We start from the raw sequence: 6,248 nt of genomic DNA, 5'->3' as shown, positions 1-6,248 counted from the left end.
GAAGGTGCAGTCCTTCTGGGAGCGGGACTGCTGGGGAGAGGGACTCCCTAGGCGTGGGGTGCGCAGTGCTTAGCGTGACTGAGCCTCGCTGGCAGCCAGCAGCTCCGGCGCGCTGTGCTACGCGCTGAAATGCGGCCCTGGCACACGTCAGCCGAGTAGCGCTCAGTTACAGGCACCATATTGTCACAGCTCGGCGGAGCCGACACCTTACAGCGTGCCCTGCCAGACCGCGCTGGGAGAGGGGAAACCGTATGGACGGGGGGGGCACCGCCCTGGGGCCAGAACGCGACCCGCTTGCTTGGTCAGTGCCTGCCCGGGGAGATTTGTTTTTTCCTCCCGCCTTGGTACGCTTGGGTTTGGGGCTGTCTGTTTTGCTGTGTTAGCCTGATGACTGCTTTGCTTTCTGTTGCAGTGCCCGCAGCGTGGGTCCCTAGGGATCCCCGTTTCGGGACTTCGGGGGCTGAGGACCAGCATCCCACCTGCCCAGACGTGCTGAGGCCCAGCTCCCTCCCTCCGGGGCTGCCCCGGGGTGACTTTTAACGGGTGATTTTTGGCCTCACGAGGTGTGAGCGCCGCTCTTGCTCACGCGCGGGCCAGTGCGGGGTGGTTCCTGCCCCGGCGGCCTGCGCCCGGCTCAGGGCACGCCTCCGCGCCCGCTTTTCTCCGCCTGAGAACAGGGAGACCCCCGCCACCGCCCAAGGCAGCCTCGGCGGGCGTGGCGGCACCGCCGGGAGGCGGGGGGGCTCCCGGGGGCGGGGCCGGGCCAGGGCAGGGCCGGAAGCAGGGCGGGGCGGGCGCGGGGCCGGGCGGGGCCGGGAGGCGGGGGCGGCACCGGAGCCAGGTGAGGGGCGGCGGGGCCGGGCGCGTTACCGGGCCGGGGGGAACCTTCGTGCTAGGGCCGAGCCCCTGCGGGCGGGCACGGGCTCTGCTCGGCTGCGGGCCGGAGGGAGCAGCGGCAGCCCCGTCCCACTCATCCCACCCCCGGCTGCTCCTCGCTGCGGCCGGGCCGGGTCCCGGTGCCCGCCCACCCCCCCCGGCAGCTGCCGCAGGGAACGCGGGGGTGGGGGGACGAGGGTCTCTCCGCGAGAGGTTCGGGATGCGGGGGGGGGGGGGGGGGCGAGATTCCACCCGGGAGGTTTGGGAGGGGCTGCCGCCGTCCCGCCCGGGCTGGGCTCCTGGCCGGGGGCTGAGGCCGCTGTGCCGCGCGGGTGCTGGGGTGCGCGGCGGGGGGCGCTGGTGAAATAAAGCAGAATAAAGCAGAATAAAGCAGAATAAAGCAGAATAAAGCAGAATAAAGCAGAATAAAGCAGAATAAAGCGATTCCCTGCAGCGGCGGGGCGCGTCACAGAGACACGGCGCCGGACCCTCTGCGGGGACCGCGCCTCCACCCCAGTTCCCAAGCACTCCCCGAAATGGTATGTGGGACCCCCGGGCTGTGGGTGGGCTGCACCCCCTCCCCCCCCCCCCCCATCACATCACACGGGGGACAGGGAAGAGAACGTCAGTGCTGGGTTTCACTCCCGAAGTGGAAAGCGCTGCGTTCTGGGGGTTTGGAGGGCAGAAGGGCGCCAAGCCCTGTCTTCAGCAGGTGCGAACGGAGACCCAGTGCTCTGCTTTTGAGCCTAAAAATGGAGACCAAGTCTTTTGTTTCCTTCTTTTGAAAACAGACTAAGTCATGCATTTTTGGGTCTTGAAAACAAGCTGTGGGCCTGGTTTTGAGTCTCAAAAGGCCAGCCCTATGTTTCTGAAGCTCAGAAAGCATCAAGTGTTGTGCTTTCAGAACTTAAAAAGGCAGGTTAAGTCCTGCGTTTTTGCAATTCACAAAAAAAAACCTTAAGTCCTTTATTTTTCAGACTGGATAAATGGAGAGTAAGGGCTGTGTTTTGTGGGACTCACAAGCAGGCGGGGAACACTGCCTTTCTGCAGCTCAGGAGAAGACTAAGTCGTGCGTTTTCTGTACTTGAAAATGCAGGCTGAGTCCTGTGTTTCTGGGACACAGAAAGAAAAGGAGAAGGAAAAAAAAAAACCTAAGTGTTGTGTTTTGTGGACTTGGAAACAGAGGCTCAGTCATCTGTCTTCAGCCCTCAAAACAGCGGCTTGGTGGGTGGGAGACAGAGGGGGGAGGGCGCTGGGGTCTGGGTGGCCGGGAGGGGGGAGGGTGCTGGGGTTTGGGGGGGCCGGGAGGGGGGAGGGCGCTGGGGTTTGGGGGGGCCGGGAGGGGGGGAGGGCGCTGGGGTTTGGGGGGCCGGGAGGGGGGAGGGCGCTGGGGTTTGGGGGGCCGGGAGGGGGGAGGGCGCTGGGGTCTGGGGGGCCGGGAGGGGGGAGGGCGCTGGGGTTTGGGGGGGCCGGGAGGGGGGAGGGCGCTGGGGTTTGGGGGGGCCGGGAGGGGGGAGGGCGCTGGGGTTTGGGGGGCCGGGAGGGGGGAGGGCGCTGGGGTCTGGGGGGCCGGGAGGGGGGAGGGCGCTGGGGTTTGGGGGCCGGGAGGGGGGAGGGCGCTGGGGTTTGGGGGGCCGGGAGGGGGGAGGGCGCTGGGGTCTGGGGGGCCGGGAGGGGGGAGGGCGCTGGGGTCTGGGGGGCCGGGAGGGGGGAGGGCGCTGGGGTTTGGGGGGCCGGGAGGGGGGAGGGCAGGGTGCATGGGCCCTCACCAGAGGTGGGGGCCCGGTCGCGGTGGTCCCCGCAGTGAGGGAGGCCGGCATGCACCAGGCCGAATTAAGCGCAGGAGACAGTCTCTGGGCGAAAAGGCCCTTTTCCCCTCTTCGCCAGTCCAACTCTTTGTTCAAGGCCTGTACGCCCACCGGGTTAATTAGACAGTGCAAGTAGGACAGTTCATATTCATATACAAGTTATGACAGTGATTGATTTACGACCTTGCCCAGATTGCTGTAATGAGCTGGGCTTTAATGGGCTTGGTACAAGAGAAAGCTTTTATTGAGCCCGAGCTGGTAGTGATAATCAGCACCGCTTCTCCAACTGGAGCATCCATCAGGCAGAGCTGGGCTAAGGCGGAGCATCTCGCCGCTGGAGCTGAAATGGAGCGGAGCACCTCATCGCCAAAACTGCAGCTGAAATGAAGTGGAGCATCTTGGAGCCAGAGCCGGAGCTGAAACAAAGTGGAGCGTCTGTTACAGTAGGAGCAGCTCATCACTGCAGCTTCAAAAAGCTGGACCTGAAATGATCTCAAACTGGAAGAAGTTGGAGCATCCAGGAGCTAGAATTTAAATTACCTGAAACTGAAACCATTGGGAGGAAATGAAATTACCTGGGGCTTCCGATACCCTGAGCAGTAACATGCTGGAGCGTCCATTAGCTGGAGCTGTTAGCAAGCCGCGATGCCCATCAGCCAGGGCTGCGCTCCCAGCACGGTTGAACAGAGGAGCGACTGCTCGCTGTAGCGTCTGTTAGGGAAAGCTGCGCTTACCTGCGGCTGTCGTAGGAAGGAGGCATCCATGAGCAGGAACATCTCCTGGCTGGAGCTGTAACGAGCCGGGGTGTCCCTCAGCTGGAGCAGTACTCCAAGGGAAGAGAGGTGTCCTCACGCTGGCCTCTTTCCTCAGGGATTACATCCACGCCAAATGCCGGTCTCTCCCAGTCCCGTTTCTGAGGTGGGGGTCCCCCAGGGCAGCGGGGGTGCGGGTCAGGCAGCATCACTATCTCCTCTGTACCTGTGAAAGGGGAGCAAAACCAGTCAGTCACAGCTCCTGGGGTGCACAGCATGGCCCCTCCCAACCCGCAGGAGGTGCCTGTGCCCCTCCAAGGCAAGGGCCACCCGCCCCTCCCACCCGTCCCTCACCTCCAGCAGAGGCCACCCAGCACCACACACGGGTGACAGGGAGGGAAGGGAGAAACAAGAACGGGAGAGCTCAGCCCAAAAAAACACAACATTCCTCCCCAGAAGAGCATGCAAAAATGCACACCTTGCTGAAACCCCTCTGCTCAGCGGGGAGCGTTTCAGGCACCGAAACACAGCGAGCAATGCTGGGGCTGAGGGTGGGCTCTTCCCCCCCAGCACAGCACCCACCCTCACCCTGAGCCTGCTCAGGAGCGGGGCTGGGGAGCCGCAGACTGCACTTCGCTCCCTGCTAAATATCAGCTAAACCTGAACCAAACTAAGTGCTAAACATCAAACGCAGCTGAGCCAGCCCAAGGCTAAACATCAAACAAAGCTGAACCGCGCCAAGTGGGTTTTGTGAGGGGCCCAGAACAACCGGGAGCCTCATGGGGCAACAGGACAGGGCTGCCCCCAGCCCAGCCCAGCCGAGAGCCACACCAGCACTTGCTGGGTGCAGCCTGCGTGGTCGCTGCTGGCGTGGGGAGAAGCTGCCCCGGGGCAGCTCCAGGCACCAGAGCTTCCCCACAGCAACCAGTCCCAGAACCGCGGGGCACAGCCCCCGTCCCTGGCGGGGCCCCGTCCCAGCCTGGGCCCCAGCCCAGGAGCACCGGCAGCACAGCCCCAAACTGCCCCACAGCAGGACACGCAACACAGCCAGGAACAACAAGCAAAAACCTTTTCCTCCCGAACAAGGGCCACGCACAACAGAGGTGCGAGGCACAGCCACGCCCCTGAACCTGGGGCAGTGCCCGTCCCACAGCAGGCCCGGCACCAGAAGCCCCCCGCCCGGCACGTCCCCTCCTCGGCCACAGCCCCACACGGCTTCCCCAGCTCACGCGCTTTCGGAGCGTTCCCCGGCACCCAGACCCCCCCCGAGCACGGCCGCCCGCTCACTTGGCTCACCGGACGCGTCCTGTGTCGGGGCACGCTCCTCGCCCAGGCTCGTCCTCCCGCGCCAGCGTCCCTCTGCGCTGCCCGTGCCAGGAGCGCGGAGCCCGGCCGGACGCCCCCGCTGCGCTCCCCGGGCCATCCTGAGCCTTGGCCGCGCAGGGGCCGCCGCCAGCAGCTGGGACCCCGCCGCTCCCCCCACACCGGCTCCCCGCAGGCAGCGGCCCCGCCGGCGAACGCTCCCCCGGCTGCCGGCCCCCGCCCGCTCCCCCCGTGCCCCCAGCCCCTTCCCAGCCTCACCTGCAGTTCAGGGGCTCTCCTGGTCCCCCCGCAGCAGCCCCGGGGCAGGGACTGAGCCGCGCCGAGCGGGGCCCCGGGGAGGAGGGAGCGAGGCCGGTCCGGAGGCGCTGGGGGCCGGGCAGCCGGTTGCGCAGGTGCGGCCGGGCGGTGCCGGGGGGAGCCGCACCCTCCCGCAGCTGAGCCCGCAGCTCCGCGCGCGTTACCAGGAACTGGGGGGAGCAAACACACACAGCTGCGGAAAAACACACTGGTGCACACGGACACGGCTCGGGGTCACCCCGGGCCCTTTCTCCGTGGGGCGCACTCATCCCCTGGAGAGCCACCAGCCTGCGGGGCCCGGCCCCGCTCAGAGCCCGGCCCGAGGGCCCCGGCCGAGAGACACCCGTGGGCGGGGGTGCACTCACCGGGTCTCGGCTGCCTAAAGGCCTCGTCCGCGTCCCGCCGGTGTCCGAAGGCCTCCCCGCGTCCCTGGCCTGGCACAGAGAGAAAGAGAAAGGCCTCGCTGTGCTCTACACCAGCCCAGCCCCTGCCCCGGCCCAGCGGCAACGCTCCCGCTGCCTCGGCCAGGCAGCCCCGGCCGCCCCTCCCGGCTCGGCCCCTCCGCCCGCGCCCCGGCCCCGCGCACTCACCGCGCTCGCCGCTCCGCCTCGAGAAGCGCGCCCCCTGGCGATTAGACCTCGGAATTTGGAGCAGCGCGCGGCGGCGCCCCCTAGCGGCGGTACAGTGGCGTAACGTGCCTCTTGCGCGGCGGCGCCCCCTGGCGGCAGAGCTGCGGCACAACGCGCCTCTTGCGCGGCGGCGCCCCCTGGCGGGCCGCGTGCGGGACTGCAGTAGCGGCTCCGCCCCCCCCCGTGGTGGCGCCCCCTGCGGGTCACGAGGCGGCACTGCAGGGGCCAGCGGGACTAGCGCCCCCTGGCGGTCAGGGCGCGGCGGCTGGGTGCTGCGGCGCGGCCGCGCCCCTCTGGCGCCCCCTGCTGGCTCCGGGACCGCGCTCCCCCGTGCCCGCGGGTGTCAGAAGTGCCGCCCCCCCCCCGCGCGTGAGAAACGAGCCCCTACGCAAGGCTCCCACCCCGCACCCCGCGCTTGCGGCCCAGCAGCAGCCGCCCCCGGCATCGCTCGTTACGCAGAGGAACAGGGCCCTTCGCCCAGCCCCGTCTGGGTAAAGTTCGGAGTTTTTATTTATTTCTGCTCTGCACACGCGCATCTCGCTGGGACGCAGCGGCGCTCCCGC

The 6,248-nt window shown here is 67.3% G+C and overlaps 1 long non-coding RNA gene across 1 annotated transcript; it reads right to left on the bottom strand.

Annotated features, from left to right (window-relative positions):
- Positions 1-2,728: 2,728 nt before the first annotated feature.
- Positions 2,729-5,543, bottom strand: LOC147600783 (uncharacterized). The gene is made up of 4 exons (XR_015258494.1): positions 5,422-5,543; positions 5,018-5,226; positions 3,419-3,662; positions 2,729-3,100 (listed from the first exon to the last, which is right to left on the bottom strand). It is a non-coding gene; the product is annotated as an uncharacterized LOC147600783 (long non-coding RNA).
- Between the last annotated feature and the right edge of the window lie 705 nt (positions 5,544-6,248).

The sequence above is a fragment of the Chlamydotis macqueenii genome, chromosome 4, assembly GCF_036417535.1.
Source record: "Chlamydotis macqueenii isolate bChlMac1 chromosome 4, bChlMac1.mat, whole genome shotgun sequence".
Lineage (NCBI taxonomy): Eukaryota > Metazoa > Chordata > Aves > Otidiformes > Otididae > Chlamydotis > Chlamydotis macqueenii.
Note: the sequence above shows the minus strand (reverse complement) of the source record. Positions and strands in the feature narration are given on the sequence as shown.